The sequence below is a fragment of the Bos taurus genome, chromosome 7 (genome assembly GCF_002263795.3).
Source record: "Bos taurus isolate L1 Dominette 01449 registration number 42190680 breed Hereford chromosome 7, ARS-UCD2.0, whole genome shotgun sequence".
NCBI classification, from domain to species: Eukaryota; Metazoa; Chordata; class Mammalia; order Artiodactyla; family Bovidae; genus Bos; species Bos taurus.
This window is the reverse complement of record NC_037334.1, coordinates 26,932,160-26,956,785: the sequence shown is the minus strand read 5'-3', so window position 1 is coordinate 26,956,785 and position 24,626 is coordinate 26,932,160. Positions and strand designations below refer to the sequence as shown.

Genomic DNA, 24,626 nt, shown 5'->3' with positions numbered 1-24,626 from the left:
ATTAAATAAAGAAGGCGACAAAACTGAAACTTGCAGGCAACAATCTTGAAGGGAAAGAAAAAAGTGACAGCTATTGACATTAGCTATAAGGCAATTACCCATCTCAAAAAAGAAACAGGCCAGGGTTTGTCACAACAACAAATTAAGGACTTAATAAAAGATGCATCAGTTCACATAGCCTTGCTTTTAAAGAAATCAGGGTGACCCTACCCCTCTTTTCCCTATTCTGAGTATGTCAGGTTTGGCTTTTGTGGAAAGCTTCATCTCTTTGGTTGTAATGAATATGTCTAGTGTTAATAGAGATGTGTGATCTTGTTTCTTAATGATAGAAAAAGTGAGCAGGAGGTGGTAAGAATGATTAGGCAGGTGAGGGAGGGTGTCACTGGCAAGCATGGGTTAAGCTGGTGAAAAGTGAGGTTTTGTGAGGCTAATTACTTTTGCACTGCGGAAGGCTATAATATCCCAGGGAGGAGGAGCTGCGCTATTGTGATCTTTTTCTTAGCACCAGAAACACACACACACACCAGAATGCTCTAGGAAATTCCTTTGAAAATGGTCAAAAATGCAGTTACTCCTGCAGGGAAAAGATGAATAGTAACACTGATTAAAAGAACTTTCATAACGTAGAGTTCTTACCTGAACAGAAGGGAAAGAGAATATTAAAGAAAGAAAAACATTATTGCAGGGTGGGGCTACAGGAGAGAAAGTTGAAATTAGGAAAACTTAGAAGGTTAAGGATAAAAACTTGCGGAGTGTGAGAGCCTCTGTTGGGTAACACACTCACAAAGTGTAAGAGGAAGAGGATTGGCTCTTAGGGATGCTCAGAAGCAGACTTGAGAAAATGCCAAAGCCCTGACAACAGGGAGAACCTCCACTGACTGTGCCCTGTGTGTTGCACTCAGGTTTGCCTCAACCCCCACCCCTCCACCCAAGCCTTCCTCAAATCCTCCCAAACCCCAGCTCCCAGGGGAAAGCAGAAGCCCCAGGGTATGTAGGGACGGGTGCTCCTGACACAAGATCCAAAAGAAACCAGTGGTTGAGTCCATGACCTAATCTAGGGTGGCTCATCTTCTCTGTTGCCTTAAACACTGAAATAACTTTTAGATGTAATCACTCAATCTTCTAGTGATATTTTCTTGGCAGATATGAGAAGAAAGCACCTATATTAAGAGAGGCTTAAGCTCCCAGATGAGATGGAAAATAGGGGTCCTTGATCTCTTGCAGTCATTTAAAGCCCGTTAAGATCTAACATAAAAGGGTTATCCTAATGGCCCTGACCTCAGGGAGTTATGCTTAACTTAGCTGATCCATAAACTGCCTGGACCCATAGTATGTACACCACCTCAGTAACCCAGCTCTGAGGTGAGAGCTGGTATTTATCTAAGCCCTCAGACTGGGTCATAAACCTGACTATGTAAGGACAATGCTTCCTGAACAAAGGGTGATTTATCAATGAAAAATATTATGCAAGTTAATCTCGGAAATAAAAATCTGCTGGAATTAAAAAAAAAACAAACTTAAATGCTAAGCTCCCCCATTATGCTGGGTTTAGGATACTAGCAGCCTCTAGGCACAGCACCATCTAGCTCCTGCAAGGCCCCTAAACCTCCTATGGCCAAACCTAGGTAGTCACCTGCATTGGATGGCAAAAGAGGCCAAGCCACCTGAGACTTCAAACGATCAAGCCTGAAGCTGTCCCAAGTCTCAAAGTGGGACCCATGAGTCAGCTGCTTTGTCAAGATATGCCAACGGGTATGGGAACATCAAAGGAACCAGGGGAGATGGCCTGGTTGGGGCAGTGGGGAGTTGGAGACATTCTTAAAGACACAACACGGAGATGGTAAGAGAAGGCGACAAGGCAGGGATGGAGCAGAGAGACCCTGAGGGTGCAATGGGCAGGCATGGATGACAGTTTTATGAATTTCTAAGACTGGGCTACAGCAGAAAGTTTGGGACTATGATTCAGTTATTACTGTCATGCAGACTTTGGGTAAATATCCTATGCATGTCCCTTTAAGGCCTTGCAGTGTTCATCTATAATTCTTTATAGTCTCTAGTGCACCTAGCAACTAGTTCTTGTACACCATGTCTTGAGAAGCTAGAAGATGTCAGGTGTGGTCCTTGCCCTTAAGAGGCTCACAGTCTGGAGGGAGGGATTACAGCAGGCAAGGACTCTGCTGGTTGTATACAACCAGGCCAAAGAGGAACACAGAAAAGGTTCCCAAAGGTGCTTATACTTGAACTGCATTTTGAGTTGGCTAAGCTGAGAAAAGGTGCTACCTGTGATAGACATTCAGTTACTACTTGCCAATTCGTTTCTGTTCATTTGGTTTGTGAGGACTGCCTGGAAGATTGTTCAAGGACTAGGAGATAGTTCTTATCACCATTGTTTTTATTATTGTCGATCAAAAAGATAAACCTATCCAGGTTAGTGTCTATGGGTATAATCTGAAAATTATTATACCTTATCTTTGGCTGAGGTGAGGAGTGCACTTGTAATTTTTCTAATTACAAGACGTCTTCTCATTATACTTATTTCATAGCAAAAAGTTTTAAAAGCTTTTGAAAAGATCACATTTTGTTCACTTGAAATATGTGTGTATATTTTAGCATAAAATATACTTGGCATCTGCTAACATAATTGTATGGCTACGCCTTGCAAAAACTTGATTTCTTTTTAATCAAATTTTTAGAATCATACTGGGTTGCTTGCCAGTGCTGCAATAGTGAGCAATAAATACATCATTAGATCAATGGTGGTTGGATGATAGATTACTCAAAAAATAGTTCCAGCCAAGAAGAACAAGCCCAGAAGTCTCATTGTGCAAAGATTAATAAAATACTGTTTAAAACATAGATCCTGAGTTAATATAGCAGGGAAGAAAACACTGTAAAATAAAACAGAACAGCCTTGGGTTTATAATGTAGGGATATTGATCATGGATTTTCCAAAGTATTCTAGAACAGCCACACTATCATAAATGCCTCTGATTAGACTCAGAGATGAGAAGGAAAACATTATAAAAAAGAAAGGAAACTAACCATGGGAAGGCTTGCTGCTACAATAAATTATTTAAAGCAAGCAGGGCTAGTGAGTTGTGAAGACAATACAAAACAGAATCAATGCCCCCAAGAAACCCCAAACCATCAGCACCTCTATAAATTTCTTACCACCCTTTCTGGCATTTTACTGGAGGTATTTCTTTCCCACCCCTCTTTCCATCCCATCCCAACTGTGACCCTTCACTTTTTTGCCAATTCTTTTCTCAGGGCTTAACTTTTGTTTTTCTTCTCTAACCCAGGATATTGTATTCAGTTGTATTTCTCAGCGTGTATCACAAGAGTATACGCAAGGACACAGATGAGTGAATCTGTCACTTTATTCATCTGGATCTTAAATTTCCCATGGAAACTATATGCTGGGAATATTTAATAAGATACTCGTAATAACATGACTTTCATATTATCCTTCTTAGTTTTTCTTTTTTCTTAATATTGTTATAGTTAATCCACAAAGTTAAAGCTAGAGTAGAACTTCCATAGTTCAATGACCATTCTATTATTAGAAGATATTACTGAATCCAAAAACCAAAGCGAAGGTAGGAACTTAAGGGGGCATTATGGAGGAGAAAAAGTCAAAATGGCGAAGGTTTAAGTATTAGGAGATGTTAAAAAGGCAGATTGATTTGAAAAGTAAATTTTTTATATATAGATTTCACCATGGGAATAAGGATATGGAAAGAAAAGTCAAAAACTTGAATTTGTCAAATTTTTTTTGCCAAAAAATTTTGCCAAAAGTGTGTCATGGGCACCCCCCCCAAAAAAAAAAATTGTGAGAATTGTTGCTTAGAACCTTGCCATGACCTCTGGCTAGTTTCAAGAAAAGTAGCAGTCTACTGTAGTTTTTTTAACTAGGCATAAATCAGTACCATTGTAGAATCAGGGGCTGTGATTATACCTTAGACTTTGGACATTTTCTAGGTCCATCCAATCACACAGAAGCTGGGCAAATTCTTTTTGCCAGCTTAACATTATTAGCCATACAACATGACTCAATAGGCAACATACTGTTCTAAAATAGTACAGTTCTAAAATATTAAGTCTCCCAAATTCTACATATAGGCTTTGCTGCATTTGGATTCTGTGACCTTTTGCAAATTATTTGCCATTCTGGGTCAAACCTAGATGGTTAAGGTCAGGATCATTGAATTATTATCATATTAATGTATGGGGGGTGGCTGGTTAGCTTTAGAAAGAAAATTGTTCCAAGGTCACATGCAATATAAAAAATTTGAAAAGGTGGAAAAAAAAAAACTTAGATGATATGAATGACTAAGCATGACTCTATCATCTCATCACAAAGTTACATAAAAACAATTCCAATACAAGATCAACTTCTCAGTTATTGGTGTCATCTTTGGATGTGAAAGAAAAAAATATAAATAAGGTTGGCTCTTGGTATCTGGGGATGAGGAACCTGTGGATAAGGAATGCCGACTGAACTATGCCACTTTACATAAGGGGCTTGAGCATCCTCAGATTTTGGTATCTGCAGGGGTGGGAGTCCTGGAACCAATCTCATGAGGATACTGATGGATGACTGTATTATTATTCTTTTGTGGCTGCTGTTTGCTCATCTGTAACAAAGTGAGAAAAAATCTTTGCACGCAAAGGATTGTTAAGATAAGCAACCTATAAACATGCCTGCCAAGTGTTCCTCAGAACATAAATTGCTCCATAAAAGTACCGGTAACGACCCAGTGGCCTGGAAGAATCCAAGTTCAGTGTTCTAGCCCATACAGGTCCTTTTGTTAGCAGTGAAGTAAATATTCTGGGCACATCTGACTTCAGAGAAGTCACCGGGTTATTAGGTACTTGGAAGGTAGGAAGAGGGAAGGGCAGCAACTTCCGACAGATCCTTTCTCTTTTAAACTTTACCTAGGAGTGTTAAACACTGAGAACTATGCCAGTCTGAAAGGGAAGAACAGAATCTGAATGTATCAAACTACATATAAAAAAGCTAATTGATATGATTAATATATCAAAATCACACTGATTTTTTTTAACAGCTGCTTTTTTAAAAGTTAACTGATTTATTTATTTATATGGCTCTGTCGGGTCTTAGTTGCAACATGCAGGATCTTTGTTGAATCATGTGGTGTCTTTCACTGCAGTGTACAGAGTGCATGGGCTTCAGCAGTTGTGGCCCACAGGCTTCATGCTCCATGGCATTTGGAATCTTAGTTCCCCAACCAGGACTGAACTTGCATCCCTTGCCTGCAGGCTTCCCGGGTTGTGCTAGTGGTAAAGAACCCCCCTGTCCATGCAGAATACTTAAGAGACGTAGGTTCGATCCCTGGGTTGGGAAGATCCCCCGGAGAAGGAAATGGCAACCCAATCCAGTATTCTTGCCTGGAGAATTCCATGGACAGAGGAGGATGGCAGGCTACAGTCCATAGGGTCACAAAGAGTTGGACTCAGCATGCACACACCCTTGCATTGCAGGACATATTCTTTACCACTGGGCCACCAGGGAGGTCCGCACACTGATTTGAAAGGAGAGGTGGCAGTCAGTTCTCAACCCTTCTCCCTGTGATCTAAGAAAACCTGTGTACCTGATTAATTGGATACCTCAAAATACTTAAGATGATTTTCTGAAACTGAGACTCCCTGAGCCTCTGGGTTGTGGCCTGGGACACTCTCCTGATCAACAGGCAGACCAACTACAGCTTCCTAAGGAGATCCCTGACCTCAGACAAGTCTGCTCTAGCCCCACTGAGGTTGTAGCTCCCAAGCCTGGAGTGAGTTAAAGGTGGCTCTCAAGAACTGAAAGTCTTGTACCCTCCAGGGAGAAAAGCCCAACAATGTGAGTTCGGACTTGTAAGGTTACCCCAGAGCACCCCAGGAACCCACTGGACCTGGAGGAGGGAAGAGATCCAGCTGGGGTGAGGTCTCAAACTACCTTGCTTCCCAAGACAGACTTCCTTAGAATTGGGGCTAACCTGGAGCAGGGATTCCTAAGGAGTCCCCAGACACTTCTGAACAGAGGACAAAGGGTACCATTGTTTAGGACACAAGAGTTTACCTATAAATTTACCTATAAATTTCACAAGGCTAATAAATGCCACCTGGAAATTCTGGAACAATCATTTATTGAATCAACTCACAGAGTGTAATTGTTCTTTTATATTATAAATGCCCTTGCAGTGTTTCTCAAAATATTGTGAGAGGATCCCTGACATCAGAGTAACTTGTGGGTGCTTGTTAAAGATATAGATTCCTAAGCCCCGCCCCAGATTCCTGAATCTAACCCTGGAGACTGAAGTACAGCCCATCAACTGAATTTTTAAGGAGAAGCCCAGTTGACTCAGGTGACGCATATCAAGACAGGAGAATTATTATATCTACACAGTCCATCAGAAATATATGGATTAGGGGTTAGGATATTTTCCCCCTAATGTTTAAGTACCATAAAAATGAAAACAATGTTTGTGATAAGTTCTTAAGAACCATGCCAGTATTTTCTAGCCACGTATAATAAGCACCATTATTAAAATGTGATTACGAGCAAAAAATTATTAGGTAAAATATCAACCCTGCTTCTCAAAAACACTGCCTTTATTTTGTCACCAAAAGTAATTATGCTATTAAAGGAATTTACAGTTTTTTTAAGTATCAGTCACTTGGCTGCAGGAACTTAATAAGCTGTTCCACTCCTCCTATAGCCATTTAGTCATCAAAAGTTTAGTGATAAGCCTTTTTAAAATTATTATTATTTTAAAGTATAAATTGTGAATCATTGCACCTAGTGATTAGGCTGAATATGAATTTATATTCGAGTGATAAATTCTTAAAAATATGTTTCATTAGAATTACTAAGGCAGTCAGAGCTAGTAGATTAAATAGCCTCTGTAGTAACATTCTGTTTACTTCTATTAAGATTTTTTTTGTGGGGTGCAAAACAATTCCGTTTTAATTCATTCTCTCAGAAGCAAAAGGAAACAGTTTCTGATATACATGCTACTGCAAAGCAGTAAACCAGTGTTGCATGGTTATCCATGGTTATGTGACAAGCTCTACATTTCTTTTCTACAGGGATTTTTTTTTTCCTCCTTATATACTCCTCCTTTCCAAACCATGCCTATAATTATTTCACAAAATACAGTTTGCCATTTCTGAAGAATCAAGCACTCCTTCTCTCCCTTACCAAAAATCACATGTTCAGGCTGAACTGTGAATGAAAATGGACCTGAGAGGAGGCTTTGTCTGTAGCATGTTGTTTCTACTAAGGGTTGCCCCCTACCCATGTTCCACCCTAGAGCTCCCAGTGAAGTATACATACTATGTTTTAACAGATGGGCTGGCTGGCGGCTGCTGGGCTATAAAACAGGAACTGGGAATCTGCTTGGAGTGGTATTGAATTGAATGCTCATAAAGTTCATGGACATACACTGACCCAGACAGACTAGGCAGATCCAGACATGCTTACACACACACTCATCATACACCCCACAGATCAGATGACGTTCAAGGCAGTTTCCCCCTCCATATCTCTTTCATTTGCTTATCAGTTATATACACACACATATAAATACACACATATATAAGCACATCTACATATGCATGGATAGCTATACATCTCAATGTTTTTATACATTCTCAAGGATCAAAATATCCTCCAATTCTGTCCCTAAGTCTTTACCTAGTACTCTCAGTAAGCTCTCTCTCATTCATGTTAAATAAGAATTACAAGAAGACAATTCTATTTAGTCCACACATAATATAAATTACATGTATGTAACCACCCTCGAAAACAAAACAAAAACAGCTGCTTTTACCCCTTATCAACCAGAGGGGGGAAAAAAAATCTTTCCCAGTCTGAGTCACAAACATGAAGTGTCAGGTTTAACCTTGAATCCTCTGTTGTCAGTTCCTGTCACAACTTCATCACTTAAACATACAGGAGCTCAAACAAACACCAACCGACCAGCCTGGTGGTCGTTTTCACAGTCTTTTGGATTCCCCGAGGCCTCCCAGCATTGGGACGGACAGCAGCTACCCTCTGCCCTAAAGAAGTCCTTCGGGCACACTTTGTATAAGGATGCAGAGGTCCGAGCACCTCACGAGGCATGTGGATTCAAGTGCTAATGGGAAGTAATTACTTTACAAAGTTTTATATCTAAGCTATCAATTCCCTTTAATAACTGCAAAGCACCAAAGCCGCTGCTACAGAACCTGACTGGTACTAAAGTTCTCTGACCCCTAAAGACCCACCCGAGCCGGATGATCACTGGCATCAGGCACAGGGCTACCTCTTCCCGCCGACTCCGGCACGTGTTAATTTTTCAGGAACCCATCTTCAAGCTTCTAGGAACTACTGTTCGCACGCCACTGGACACGAAGACAGCCCCTAGCGCGCGTGTCACCGCTGTAGAGGGCCAGGGGACGCGTCCTCGGACCCCATCTAATGATGGCAATTACAACACACCAAGTTTTCGCCAACGCAGAGCCGTGTCCTGGGCCGATTTGGGAAGCTTTGAAACAAGAAGTTCGGGAGTAGGGGGTGCTGGCAAGGAGCGAATACCGCCAAGCCCTGACCTCCCAACAAGCCGATACGCTCGCACGGACAGATCGACGCGCGCCAGGACGCGTCCAGTACCCCACCCCCCACCCCCGCGCCCCCCAGTCGCCGAAAGACGCAAGGGGAGCCACTCTCCTTGCGCGCAGCCACTCACCCTCGTAGCCGAGTCCTGATCGCAAACCGACGCCCCTGCTGCGAGTCCTGAATCCCAAGTTGCCCCGAACCGGCGACAGCCCTGGCCGACCGGGGCACATTAGCTCCGGAAGGCACCTCGGAGGGAGCACGACAAGCCCGATGGTAGCCCCGGCTCAGCAGCTGCCCGGAGCGCGCCGACAATTCACGGACCTGCTCTGAGAATGAGGCGGACAGCCGCGTAGAGGCAACCCGGCTCCGGAGGTAGGCGGGGCCAGGAGGCGGGCGGGGCGGAGTCAGCCCGGGGCCAGCCCCGCAGGGCGGGGCGCCCTTCCAACCGTGACTGGTGCTGCCTGCAGCCAATCGCAACTGCGTCAGGGCCCGGGGCGGCAGAGGGCGTTGCTGAGCGCCTGGCTCCGCCCCGCCGCCGCCGTCCAATCGCCCGCAGCTGAGGGCTGGCTGGGCTACGCGCCCGCGGCGGGGAAATTGGCAAAGGTGTGGAGCCGAGACTGCGGGCTGGCGCTTTGGGGGCGGCCGCGGCTGGACCCCGACGCCTCGGAAGGGAAGTGGTGGCCCCGGAGGGCCCTTGTGGGCCTGGGGCCGCCTGGAAACACCTTGAGTCGGCGCGCTGTGGAGCAGGAAGCCCGAGCGCCCCGCGGGCCGAGACTGGATGGACACCGTCCACCCCTGGCGCCCGCAGGAGGTGCGGAACTTGGCGTTCCCAAAGGGGGTCAGCAGGAGGAAACTGAGGCCCAAAGATGATGAAGCCCGGGCTGGATCACGGAGCCACCGGTGGACATCCGGGATGAGAACTGCGAGCTCCGGGTTTTCTGAAAAGGTTCTGACTAAGGTCTGATGTTATCTCCGAAATAAATCTCCAACTCCGCCAACCCCGCCGAGAGTTCACGACACCGTCCCTCCTCACCCCGACCCTCCACACTACCGGCAGCAGGGACTTTACAGGTGCCTAGGCTCCCTTCCCGAGGCTCCCTGGCACCTGCACAGGGCCCCGGGGCGAAAGGAAGGCTTGGGGCGCTCGATAGTGGGACTGTCTGGCGGGATGACCTCCGCAGAGGTGGCTCCCCCTGCCGCTGTCCGTAGGGTCTGCTGGATGGACCAGGAGCGTCCCATCTTGGCGAGCAGGAACGCCGCAGAAAGAACCCCGCCTGTCTCAGACTGCGCACTCTCGCCCCCTCTCCTTTAGAAGTCCCTGGTCCTAGTTAGACACCTTCGTAGTGCCTGGACTTGGGGGCATTCTGAGCTCGCTGGGTCAATCCGTGGCTGAGTGGCCTCGAAGGAAGGCTTTGTGGGCTCTGTCCTCCCTGGACAGCCAGGTCACTGTTGCTCATTTTCTCGGCGGATCAGCTCTTCAGCCAGGTTTTAAGTCTTTGCAGAGCTGGGGGTGTCAAGAGTCACAAAGCAGAGCTGGGTGCTGCTTTCCAGTCTGAGGCCTAGAATGTTAGCAAGCCCTTGACTGTAAGCTGTTCGTGGGGAGCGACCTCTGTATGCATTCCACAGGTAGACACCCAACCCATGTTAGTGAAATGAAGATTTGCATGGCAGGACGGGAGTCAAGCTCCCTGGCACCCTGACACTCACCTCCATCACTGACTGTTGTCTCCCACACATCCCATAAGTCCTAAAGGTTGTAGTCTCTCAGTATAGTTAACTATTCAGGATATCACACATGAGGGAGTATAGACCTCATGAGGTGTTATTTCAGTGGCTCCCTAGCCCCCTATACGAGTTCGATCCCTGGGTTGGAAAGATCCCCTGGAGAAGGGAATGGCTACCCACTCCAGCATTCTGGCCTGGAGAATTCCATGGACTTATAGTTCTTGGGGTCGCAAAGAGTCTGACAGGACTGAGTGACTTTCATTGACCCTCATAAGGACCTGCATCATAAGTAGCTCACCTCTCAAGAGCAGGTTCTGATGAGGGTCATTGGCAAGAAGGAAGGAAAAGGCCTGTGGCTGAAAAACAGTGAAACGGCCCCTCTAGCAGGGAAGTCTGCACTCTGAAGGGAGCTATGTGCTTGGACTGAGTTTCAAATTGTGTCACCTCATCTCCCCATCTCAGTGGGGAAAGCAGGCTGTCAGGGGGGCAAGAAAATCAGGGTCTGGACAGTTCTTAGTAGGCCCTGAAAGATTGATTGTGCTAAGTCACTTCTGACTCTTTGTAACCCTGTGGACTGTAGCCTGCCAGGCTTCTCTGTCCATGGGATTCTCCAGGCAAAAATTCTGGAGTGGGTTGCCATTTCTTCCTCCAGGGGATCTTCCCAAACCAGGGATGGAACCCATGTCTCTATGTCTCCTGCATTGGCAGGCAGGTTCTTTACCACTAGGCACCACCTGGGAAGCCCTGAAATATAAATTAGTCATGCAGACATTGTGCATATTTAAGCCCTTCCTCCCTGGTGGCTCAGACAGTAAAGAATCCGCCTGCAGTGCAGGAGACCTGGGTTTGATCCTTGGGTTGGGAAGATTCCCCTGGAGAAGGGAATGGCTACCCATTCCAGTGTACTGACCTGGAGAATTTCATGGACAGAGGAGCCTGGCAGGCTACAGTCCATGTGGTAACAAAGAGCAGGACATGACTGAGCGATTTTCACTTTTTCACTTTCATCTAATGAACCAAAAGACTGGTACAGGCAAGGAAGACCATTCCATCCAGTTCCAACAGTTGTTTAGCATGCTGTGGAGAATGGCCTTTTCCCACAAGGAATTAGATGTAGACCATGTGAATGGAATATATACTAGGTCTGTCTATACTAAGGTCAGGATGGGAGCTACAGGAAAAATGTCTCTCCCTGGATTTTTTTTTCAACTCCTGGATGACTGGAGAAAAAGTTTTCTACCAGTGTTTATCATATTAACACCCTGTGAAGGTTTTGCACAGGTGCTAATATTATTTTTTTTTAAATCACCTTGGTAGTAGGAGCCAAACATTGGCTGTTGACTACACTTGATATAGTATTTATGTTAGATAATGAAAAAAGGAAATAGGAAATGTCTTTTCATGAAATAAGTTACAACTAAACAAGTAACTTCCATGTCCCAATTTCCAAGCTTTTCTGTTTGTTTGTTTCACAGAGACCTTCCCATCCATGAATTCATAGACAAGCAACTGGTCTTGTTTTCCCTTATAGGATGGATGGCATTGGAAGGGGCAGAGCAGATTACATTCATATTTCCATGCCATGTTCTGTTGTAATTGGCACTTGACAGGAGCTTATCAATCAGGCATGCCGCTGCTGCTGCTGCTAAGTCGCTTCAGTCGTGTCCGACTCTGTGCGACCCCATAGATGGCAGCTCACCAGGCTCCCCTGTCCCTGGGATTCTCCAGGCAAGAACACTGAAGTGGGTTGCCATTTCCTTCTCCAACGCATCAAAGTGAAAAGTGAAAGTGAAGCCGCTCAGTCGTGTCCGACCCTCAGCAACTGCATGGACTGCAGCCCTCCAGGCTCCTCCGTCCATGGGATTTTCCAGGCAAGAGTACTAAAGTGGGGTGCCATTGCCTTCTCCGTTATCAATCAGGCACAGACTTACTCTATTCATTGCCAGTCCCCCTAATGATCTCTTGAGTTGGGATCATCCCCATATTCTATTAATACAAAGGAAAAGTAAACCTATTACTTGTCTAAGAACTCATTATGGTCCTATTTGTATGAAACAAACAAAACAAAACAAAACCATGGGAATCTGAACTTGGAAATCTCTTGTTTAGTTCTTCCTGTTTCACCAAAAGAAATATTCTCTCTCTCAAAGGAATGAGGAAGTTTATGGAATGGCTTGGAAGATTGAGAAGGGAAGAATGAGAAGATTGAGGTGGGACCATGGAAGCAGGGCTGGTCCCTTTGTGGATGGTGAGCAAATTTGCCTACAGGCACTCTCACCCACCTCTGACACAGAAAGAATATTTTGGGACCTCCTAAATTTCAATAGGGTGTGACGGATAGGAGCACTGGGTTCTAGTCTGAGTGACTGCTGTGGTGAGTGCTCCTGGCAGTCACTTAACCTCTGTTTACCCTTGCTTCCTTGATCGTAAAACAGCAGTGGCTGAATCCACTGTATTTATCTACTTAAGGCGGACACCATGCCTATGGTGACACAGCACTGTAAATGTACCAGCTGCTGAAAAGGAGAACAAGACAATGTTGAAATGGGAAAATAGTGTGGTCTGAACAATTCCCTTTTACAATAGCAATTTCTATTCATTTTAATCTCATTGGATTACTGTTCTTCCATGGAAATGAGGGCAAAGGGCCCTCACAGTCCTTTCCCTCACAGTCCTTTCAAAACTTTCATGTTTTGAAAGTTTTACTTACTGAATAGTATTTTTCCCCTTTCCTATGTCTACCACCTCTTTCAACATATATTCAACTTAGAAACTTATTCAGAATTTGAACAGGTTGAGCAAAGAAATGCAGTCAGAAGTAGCAGATTCTAAATACCAGCTAGGCTATGAGTTCATTTTGAGACCTTAGGCAAACCATTAAAATTTCCCATACCTTGGTTTCCTGTCTATGAAACTACAGTGATACTTCTGATTAATATCAACGAGGTAGGAAAGATAACAAATGATAAGGCACTTTGAAATATTGTAGTGCAGACCACGAAATATCATGGAGATGTTTTTGGCACACTAAAGTATGGTGTTAGTTTGTACACCACAACTGGGAGATATTTTTGTAACACAGAGAATTCTGGTACAGTATCTATGGCCAGGGTGATACCACCCAAAAAACAATGATGTCTCATTGCATTTAAATGACAGTGCCACTGTTCCATATGAGAGTATATTGCCACAGACACAATTAAGTAAAAATGTGATAGCAGAAATGGGTGGGGAAGGGAAAAGCCTCTCTTCCATAGAAATGTGGAATTTGTTCATACATACCCCAGGAGAAAAAACTACATTGAACTTCTTAAAAATGAATGCCACTGAGTGAGCACAAGTCTGATGAAAGACAATAATGATCATGGAAAAATGGCCTGACATAAAAATTAAACAAGTTGGTCTAGAAAAAATAGTCCTAATTTAAAAATTTTCATAACAGAATTAGTAAAACCAAGGAATTAGACTGTGGGGAAGGGAGGACTGTGTGTTCAGGAAGGAAAAATGGACTCCTAACATAAGTAAAATTTAAGAACAGTAAGGCTACTAAGAAACAGGGCAAAGAATATGGGCTCTGGATTTTCTTTCCACTGCTTCCTCACTTTGAGACCTTGGATAAGTAGTAGTCTCTTGGAAACAGCTGGAGTTGGGGTGGAAGGTGATAAGCTTTTTCTTACTGGTTTGTTATGAGTCTCAAACTCTGAGCACAGGGCCAGGCTGATTAGTTGGCCCTCTTGTTGTTCAGTTGCTAAGTTGTGTCTGACTCTTTGTGACCTCATGGACTCTAGGATGCCAGGCTCGTTTGTCCTCCACTATCTCCCAGAGTCTGCTCAAATTCATGTCAATTGAGTCAGTAATACTATCTAGCCATCTCATCTTCTGCCAGCCCCCTTCTCCTTTTGCCTTCATTCATTCCAGCATCAGAGTCTTTTCCAATGAATTGGCTCTTTACATCAGGTAGCAAAAGTATTGGAGTTTCAGCTTCACCATTAGTGCTTCCAATGAATATTCAGGGTTGATGATGTTCAGGTTGATATTAAGCTATGACAAATCTAGACAGCATATTAAAAAGCAGAGACATCACTTTGCTGACAAAAGTGCTTATAGTCAGAACTATGGTTTTTCCAGTAGTCATGTATGGATGTGAGAGTTGGACCATAAAGAAGGCTGAGTGCCGAAGAATTGATGCTTTCAAACGGTGGTGCTGGAGAAGACTCTTGAGAGTCCCTTGGACTGCAAGGAGATCCAACCAATTATTGGGTCCTCTACCAATAATAATAACCTCTAATATTTATTGAGCAACACTTAGTGCTGTGCACTGTTCTGAGCCTTTTCATCTAATGACACTTAATCCCTGCAACTACCTTATGATTCACTGCCATCTCTTCCTCAGTTTCTATCTATATAGATGGACTATTCTAGGAATAGTATCCTGCTATGCAGTGAAAATAAAAATCTTCTTTTTATAGGTACTGGCAATATTCCAAAAAATTTATTTTTCTATAGGCAACCTCTTTCTTGAACATACTAAGAAAGAAAATAACATTTAAAACTTCCATTGTCTTGCCTTCATATGGAGTGGGCTAATACCGCCTTTCCTGGTGTCTAGAAAATGAGGTTACCGTGAGTACTCTGTGGCACATATGTTACAGCAAAGCAAATGAGGGATTCAGAGTTCAGCACAAAAAGGGCCATAGAAAATAAGTGCTTCAAAACTCCAAATCAATTTCCAGGTCTTAGTTTGTAAGCTCCTAGAAGATTTGGGCTTCTAAACGGTGTGCTCATCATCTGGGTTTTGGTTTAATGGAAGTTAGTTCCCCTGAGGCAACAATATTGGAATCCTAACTGGCTGGCCAAAGAAGGAAAAAAATGGATGATCCCTTAAAAATGAATTCTATCATCAGTTATTATGAATACCCCAAATTATGAAAAATTCACATATAAGTATGCCAGGGAAAAGTAGCCGTGAGCTATAATACACACAATCATTTATTACCCAAGAGAATTTAGGTGCTAATGTGGATGGTATTGCATCTGTGAAATTCTGGAACTCACAAAGGTTTCCAAGATATAAAGCCAAATAAAACATAATACAGAGGGAAACGATTTTGATTATGTAACATTTATATATAGCATTTCATTTCACATTTTCAAATTGCTTTTCAGTCATTGGTTTATTCTTCACAGCACACCTGGGGAGTACATCCGTGCCCTTATCCGCTGTTCACAGCTGAGGCAGCTGAGACTGAAAGAGGCAAAGCATTTTGTCCAAGAACACAACAGGGGCAGGGTGACAAATCACACATCCATTCAATCACGAGTCTATTCAGCACCTACTCTTGGCAAGGCACCACGGTCTGTGGTGTACAGAGGTGGATACTGTGTACAAGGCCCCGGCATTGCAGGCGCTTTCGATCTGCTGGAGCAATAAGTGGTTGGTGGATTATGTCTTCCAGAATGATCTAGACGGCAAGGGTTTAGAGGAGGACGAGGTGAGTCTCCCAAGATTCCAGGAGATAATGGGATTTGAGACCCTTGAGAGATGGGTAGAATTTTGGAAAACAGAGGCCAAGAGTGATGGGAGTGGCAGAGAGACACAAAGATGGGCAAATTCAGGATGTATTAGAGAATGTTTGACTGCAGCAGGGCAGTGGAGGAGAAAGGGCTGGAGAGTGGAAAGGAACAGATTTTCCAGGGCGCTGAATTCCCAGTTAAATATAAAGATTTTAGCCTGTGGGTGGTGGGGACTGGACTCATCTCTGACTTCTCCCATTCACTCATTATTCTAACATGTACTGAGTGCTATTATTTTGTGCTTAGTCTCCAGATGTTTTCCCCATACATCAGCTTTTCTAACCTTCACAGCATTCCAGCAGGATACAAGTTATTATTCTTCCTTAAGTGGATGAAAAAATGATCATGTAGGTAATGACAGTTGAGAAATTTGAAAGGAGTACTCTTCACTTCCTCATGGGTATGTACTTATGGGAAGAATAAGTACAGGCTCCGGACAGTGTACTCAAGATACCCAGCTAATAGTATGCCCCTCTCTCTAGCTCATTGTCTTTCTAGAAACAAAAATACATAGGAGAGAAATAAAGTTAATTTCTTAACATGTAAGTGATTCTATGTCTAAAGTTAGCTCCAGGTTAAAAGAAAGACAAAGGGTATTTCCTCCTATTTTCTCTGCCCTACAATTAACAAATGCCTGCATTTTTATAACTTTAGTCTTATAAGTGTCTTTTGGTCAATTTGATCTAATTCCTTCCCTTTAGCATGTAACCTAACCCATTTATCTTAGTGCCCTGTAAGGTCTCCATTTCAGCTTGAATTTTGCCCATTAAGAAATAAGCTTTTTTTTCTCTCCAGATACAGGCTACTAATTAGCATTTTTACTGTTTAATTATCAGGACTAAAATACAAGTGAGAGAAGAATGACTGTTAACCCAAAAATATTTAGAAAGGAAACAGATTGCTTACTTAAATCTTTCTATAAAGGAGTAAAGCAGTACTATAAGGAGGTGGGTGGGTGGATATTTAGGTGACATAAAAATTTTAAGTGAAAAATTTCAGCATACGTTAAGTAGGGTGATTTTTTTTTTAATCAATTTGGTTTTGTGGGAGAGTTTTCTTTGAAAATGCCTACCCATGATCAGTCAGGGAAGTCTTCCTTTAGGTCAAATATCTACCACAAACGATAGGCCAACTTTAACTGTCTGCCTGAAAACGAATAGGAACCACTAAAACGGGATATTTTAAAATTCTAGGTGCAGTACACAACATTCTCCTGTTTCTCAACCCTCTAGTGCCTTGTTTGGCTTTGCCCAGAGTATATTTTATGACCCAAGTCATAGATTCATGAGTAAATAGTTGAGTGCTTCTTCATGTTTGGTGTATGTGTGTGTCTTTAAGAAGTTGAAAGAAAGTAAAACTAACAGGTAAGAATGATTATATTTCATCTCAGATCTTAAGATCGAAGGATCCCCTGTGAAAGATATGGAAAACAGGCACTAGACCAGAAAATTGTACCTGATTTCTCCTACCTTAAAATGCATGACTTTCCCCTCTGATTTCAAGGAAAGCAATGGGCTGGATTGTGGTGGCCTGTGTTTCACTGAGGAACACAATGAAACTAATTCACAGCATCTTGACTTCTAGATCCACAAAGCAGGGATGGTTACCTTGAGATATGGAGGAAACAGGACTTTGAAAGACTCAGAGGAAATCAGACAGCTTATTGTAACCATTTGCATCTCTTTACAGAGGAAAAATCCACAGTGTGTATGTCTGGGGATTTTTCCATGTTGATGGAAGTGTTCAGAGTACCAAGTGAATCCCATTGAAGGTATGTATTAGCATTAATTTCTCCTAACTATTGAAATGAAGCCTACCTGGCTCTTTCTTCCCTTAAGATGTTCAGCAAAAATGCTGAGACTCTCAAAGCTTATTGGGGTAGACACCTGCTGGAATTAACCTTATTTAAAAAACAATAACTGTGCATAATAGATAATTTCCCCAACCAACAGGCTTCCTGTACAGAGGCTCTTTTCACAAGAGCTTCTGAATTCTGGTGAAGTCTAATGGGGTATCGCAGGTAAGAAAATGTGTGAGAAGCTGAATGACATTTCAACCTGATGTCTGCTGGTGAAGGCAAGTCCAGGAATCCCCAGGAAACCAGTATGTCAGCTGACCAAACCTTAGGAGTCTCTGTGGGGAGGATGTTGGTCTAGTCCTGACTCAAGAATCCAAGGTCATTGAGTTGCAGCAACCCTGTAAGCCTCTCAAGGAACTCTTGGTAACCTCCACAGTAAGCACTACAATATTATCCGCAGATAAAAGTACTCAGTAAGTTTAGTTGTTAGCAAGTGGTAAGCTTCATCAATATAGACAACTTCCCCTATGAATAAAACCAAAACCCTCAGAAGGCACAAAGAGGAAAGAGCATGGTCAAATGTCAAGGGGCCCCAGATAAGTCACGCTTGCTTAGGATTCCTGGTTCAGATCAGCTGTGGCTGGTGTGAGGACACAAATTCAAGTTCAGAATCACAGAAACCATTCAGTTGTAAATGAACTGGAATATGTAATTGGACCTGGCCCTTTAAAAGTTTGTGGCTCTTTTAAAGTAAAATGGAAAAAAAAAGGAAAACCATGTCTGTTCTCTGACCCCCTTTTCCAAGAAGCTGAAAATATGGTGTCATTGAGTCTTTAGTTGTGGGTTATCATCCTTATGAGACTTGTCTGATTCCAAGATTGGAGGCTCTTCCTCTGCCTCCCCATTTTTGCCCACCCACAACTTGAGATAGATCTCAAAGTCTCATTTTGACCATATATTCTTCCAGTTACATGGTGGAAATGAGGAGAAGCTAAATATAGCCACGTGATAACTCTCAGCAAAAACAACTTCAAGTTTAACGTCAACAGTGAGTATGTAGCATCAGCTTGAAGACTTGTGTGAACATGTACAAATATTTCCTAAGAATATTTTTCAGAAAAGTGTATTTATAGATACAATCTCTAATTGCATTGTGAATGATAAACAACAAGGTTGGCAAACTATATTTCAGGACTGTTTTATATATTTATTTGCTACCATTATTAGCTCGCTCTTTGTGACTGCAAATTATATCTGCTTATTAATATTGGTGGAAAGAGGGAATTGCTGTACTTTAGTGCTGGGAAAGGATTTTTCTGGTTGACAATGAAGGTTGCAGAAAGTCTTGTTTAAGAGTTTATTTTGGTATTTGTCTCATCTTAAAAGGCTGTGACTGGGACTTCATATCTATCTAATAAGCATGCATGTTACATTTTTATGTTTGCTGAGTGCCTTATAGTCTTCCATTAGTCTACACAATACCCTTGAGGGTGGGTCAGTATTGCTGCCTACAGTTTACAGTTGAGAAAATTTGTGACACTCAGGGATTATGTGATTTGTACAAGGTCACCCAGCATGCTAGCCTAGCTAGTAAAAGATAACATCAAAGCTCTTTCCAAATAAAAAGTGCCTTATGAATGTTAGGTAGTATTAATGGGCATGATCCCAGGATGAGTAAAATACACTCCAGGAGTAAAGTGCTATACATGCTCTATGAAATTAATTCTTTTTAACCACAGAGCGACTTTCAAAATAGGAATTCTTGAACCTAGCTTTGTATCAGAAACATCTTTATAGCTCTGAGAGCATGTGAGCACCTGGCCTCCTACCTGAAGAACAGAATCACAGTCGGGCAGAGGACCCAGGTGATCTGTGTCTTGAAAAAGCTCCAGGGGGATTCTGATGCTCAGCTAAGGTTGAGAGCCACGATTTTGGGTCAGAATAATAATCTCAGTTAAGCAACAATAACAATAACACTGTGGAGTCAATTTAGGAGAAATCTCCGGGGTTCTACCCACCAGTTCACAACTGTTATTAGCAAAGGAACTGCCTCCGTGAAATAATTGACTGTAGTATCCATGCATGGAATTCCAGGAAATAACACAAACATGAAAGTTTACTTAAGAACTGATAAGGTTTGAAAGCTATAGTTTGTTGGGTAAACTTACTGGATCCTTTCTTGGATTATTGTTTAGTCCACCCTAATGTTTTTATTCTGATTACCTTGTATGATAATCAGCACAACAAGAACCTATAATCTCTGTCCTTTCATCCATTTTTCAAACATTTATTGAATATTTACTAAGCAGAGATTGCAGAGTAAAAATGGTCCTGGCCTGCAAGGAGCTTATAATCAAGTGATAAAATAGACACAGGCCAAACAAACCAAAATCCTATAATACTAAGCTACACATGTTAAATGATAGTCGAAGTGTGTATGAGGCCTTATTCTTACTTGCTGAAAAGTTGAAACAGCCCAAATGTCCATCGGTTGATAAATGGATAAATAACATGTGGTATGTCTACACAGTAAGCTATCTATCATTCAACAATAAAGTGGAATGAAGTACTGATACATGCTACAACCTGGATGGATTTTTAAAAAAAAGAATCCAGTCATAACCACATACTGTATGATTCTATTTACATAAACTGTCCTAAATAAGCAAGTCTATAGAGATAGAAAATAGACTACTAAGGATTCGCTCAGTCGTGTCCGACTCTTTGCGACCCCATGGACTGTAGCCCACCAGGCTCCTCCGTCCATGGGATTCTCCAGGCAAGAGTACTGGAGTGGGGTGCCAGAAAATAGACTAGTGGTTGCCTAAGGCTGGGGGTTTGTGGGGGAGGAGTGGGGAGGAACTCTTAGTAGGTACAGGGTTTCTTTTGGAGTTGATTAAAATGTTTTAAAATTGTGGTGATGGTTGCACGACTCTGTGACTATTCTAAAAGACCATTAAATCATATACTTTACATGGGCGAATTGTGTGAGAATTATATCTCAGTAAAGTGTGTGTGTGTGTGTGTGTGTATATATATGGCTACTGCTAAGTCACTTCAGTCATGTCTGACTCCTTGTAACTCCATGGACTGTAGCCTGCTGTTCCTCTGTCCATGGGGTTCTCCAGGCAAGAATACCAGAGTGGGTTGCCATGCCCTCCTCCAGAAGATCTTTCCAACCCAGGGGTCAAACCTGCATCTCCTGAGCATCTCCCGCATTGCCAGGCAGGTTCTTTGCCACTAGCACCATGTAGGAAGTCCGTGTCTGTGTATTTATATATATATATATATATATATATATATATAGTGCTATATAGACTTAATGAGAAGAGTGGTTAATTAATTTGGACTGGAAGAAAGTAGTAGAAAATTTCCTGGAGGAAATGGCATTTGAGCTGAGTCAAAAGTGATATTTGTAAGGAGGGAAGATAGTCTTAAAAATAGTTGAGTGATGATACTTTTATGCAAAGGCAAGTTATCTGGAAAAGATGTGGTTTAGGATACAAGAAGGGTACAGTCGATGGGGGCTAGATGCATAGCGTTCACCACCATACTAGTTCTATTACTAGTTTCATTTTTATAGAACTGTGATTGGTTTGTGAGTGGTTTGATTATGGCTATGATTTGGAAGGATAATTGAAGGTGGTGCTGAGGTGGCTGGGAGACGGGGTGGGAGGGCAGTGAGCAGGGGAGACCATTTAGGAGGCTAGGCTAGTGTAGGGTGTAGACAAGAAACGATGAAGCCCTCAACTCTGACAGCGCAGTGAGCACTGAAACAAAGACGGATGTGAGAAACCATTTAAGAAGGAGAATCATAGAATTTGTGACACTGGGGAGTAGGTGAGAAGACACAGGATTTATACAACAGGGTATCTTGGGCCACAGAAAGGCTGGGTCCTTTTATGTAATTTAGAATCATAATTCATATTGTTGAAATAATACCAACCGGCCAAATTGTAGCTCTTTAACACCTTGTCAACAAGGGTTTGATTACAGAGATTCTTACATTTCTTTTCTTTTCTTTTTTTTAAAAAAAGAATCAGAACTTTATTTTTTTTATTTTATTTTATTTTTTAACTTTACAATATTGTATTGGTTTTGCCAAATAACGAAATGAATCCGCCACAGGTATACATGTGTTCCCCATCCTGAACCCTCCTCCCTCCTCCCTCCCCATACAATCCATCTGGGTCGTCCCAGTGCACCAGCCCCAAGCATCCAGTATCATGCATCGAACCTGGACTGGTGACTCGTTTCATATAGATTCTTACATTTCTTAACAAAGGAATATATATTGTGAATAAAGGGTGGCTGGAAAAGAAATGCTATCCCCTCATTTGGGGAGCTCATTGGAATCAGACCTCTCCACATTGGAGGTGAAGCAGTCATATATGGCCTGTTGAATGACTAAGTATTTATTTACCTCTTGCTCAGATAGCTTCCCTGGAAACCCTTCCCTTGGTGTGAGCAGCTTGGATTTACTGCCAGGGCAACACCTCCCCTCCAACGCCCACGCTGCCTCTTGGCTCTGTCCTCTCCGGCAGGTGTTCCCAAACAGCGTTCTGTTTTGCTTCTAATGAGAGCACAGCCTCTGAAACACATAGGCTGAATGTACCACACATTTGTAACTTTCACTTACCAGTGTTCTTACAGGGGAGATCTGAGACTGTGGGAGTCTTAAGGATCATGAAGTTTGCTTTTTCTCATATTTGTGCAGGGCCAAACCTATGTATTCCATTAGAAGGAGGGGCAGCTGGTTCCTGGGCAAGGTCAAAATAGACCAAGTCTCTCCCACTGCCTGGTATTGGTTATGCTCACTGGGGGTCTCCTTTGGAGGCTTTGGAAGGTGTTGCAATGACACTGCGTGCTGTTAGCTGAAGTTGGGAACAGCGTTTCCGATAAGTGCCTTACATGAGTTTAACCAAGCAGGGAGCACCACTTAGAACACCACTTGCTGACATTCGGCTCTTATCTGTGCCTGTCAGTGAACAATGAACTGCAACGAGCTATGTTCAATCACAGTTGTTAGCAGAGCTAATTACCGCAGTCTCGGGTGGGAGGAAGCCTAACAGATGCCTCTAAGGGACTTCCGTCACACATTCAAACTTTGGTTTTGCAGGTAAGCAATGGAAACAGGCCCCTTGGGGGACATTTAAACAACAGTTCTCTGCAGCTCTGAACACAGATCTCTCTTCACTCCTCAGTTGGTGAGGGATCACATTCAAAAGAAAATCACCAAAGGGAAAAGGAGGAAAGGGACGCTGAAAGCTGGTAGGGTGACTGTTCTGGATTAAACGAAAGCAGAACTGACTATCATTCCTTGGGCCTCCTTTGACTGGCTGCATGACCTGATGGAGGCCACTTCCGTTTTCTGGGCCTCACAGTTCTCATCTCAAAGATAAAGATAATAATAGTGGCCCTATTTATATCTCAGGATTTCTGAGAAGGAAAAGAAAAAGAAAACATATGTTAAAAATAAAAGTTGGGGGAACATAGAAAATGCGATATAACTCTAGGTAGTGTAGCTTATTTCCTGTCACTTGTTCCACATTTTACTTAGAAATGATGAAAGGGAACAAGAAAAAAAAAAAAAGTCTGGGCTGTTGTAGAATCTCACACTACATTTGCAGATACCTCTGAGTGATTCTGTGGTTTGCTCGTCTTCAGATTTGCCTCTCCCTCCCCAGAGCACCAATTCTGGTGTAAACTCATCTTCAGTTTGAGGGTGGAGAAGACCCCAGGAATCTAAAGAGCCAAGGGGCTGCAGCTACCTGGTCATGAATTGCAATGTCACCTCCTGAAGCCCAAGTCCCAAAGGCCTCCCCTCTCCCCTCCCTGAGACACTCGATTCCAGAGGATGTCAGCCCTGAATGAGTCACACAGTCAAACTGGGGCTCCAGGAGATACTTTCAGAATAGAATTGAAAAGAATTTGTAATGTGCTCTGAACATGTCTCAGTCTGCATCTCTAACTACAGTCTTATTCTTGCTGAAAACCTCAGTACACTTCGAACCAAGCAAGTCATATCTACTTATCTGATGGTGCTGTCATTGATGGACTGGGATCATATTATGGATTTGGCAGGGAGGAAAAAGATTTATTTCCAAGAGTTGAAGATTTATCTTTTCTGCCTATGCAAAACCAGTCAAAGCATTAAAAAAAAAATCAATGAAAAGTGATCATGTTTTGTGAGCAGGAGGAGCAATTCTCGACTTCAAAATTATACAGAATATTTTTAAGGATCCCAAATTCATGGTTTAAAAAAAAAAAAAAAGGGGTTTGACTCTTCCCAATCCAGGAATCGAACTGGGGTCTCCTGCATTGCAGGCAGGTTCTTTCCCAGCTAAACTCCCAGAGAAGCCCCTGACAACAGGATACCAGCAGAATTATCAGACTCTTAACTGCCCCGTTATGGTGAAGTGCTGTCTCCATTTAAATGAGGCTTTACAGGGAATGCTTAAATTTCCCCCTTTCTTTCTTCTCCCCATCATTTAGCTCTTTCCAATATTCAGCATAACTAAAAAGTCTAAGCAGGGAATTGCACATAACTGTAGGCTCTGCACCATTGGCAAGGTGATCAGATCAGATCAGTCGCTCAGTCGTGTCCGACTCTTTTCGACCCCATGAATTGCAGCACACCAGGCCTCCCTGTCCATCACCAACTCCCAGAGTTCACTGAGACTCACGTCCATTGAGTCAGTGATGCCATCCAGCCATCTCATCCTCTGTCGTCCCCTTCTCTTCTCCACTGATCTCCAGTAGCATATTGGGCACCTACTGACCTGGGGAGTTTCTCTTTCAGTATCCTATCATTTTGCCTTTTCATACTGTTCATGGGGTTCTCAAGGCAAGAACATCTTCCTAAATATTTGTAATCACCTATTCCACTCTTCCTTCCTCCTCCTGGAAAATTTACTTAGAGTG

At 42.8% G+C, this 24,626-nt stretch overlaps 1 protein-coding gene across 2 annotated transcripts in view; it reads right to left on the bottom strand.

Annotated features, from left to right (window-relative positions):
* The window catches only part of MARCHF3 (membrane associated ring-CH-type finger 3), a 156,459-nt gene extending 147,480 nt beyond the window's left edge, over positions 1 to 8,979 (bottom strand). The window contains 1 exon segment of one of the 2 annotated variants that reach the window (NM_001077941.1): positions 8,736 to 8,979. The gene's annotated coding sequence lies outside the window, so the exon portion shown is untranslated. 2 annotated transcript variants of the gene reach the window in all.
* Between the last annotated feature and the right edge of the window lie 15,647 nt (positions 8,980 to 24,626).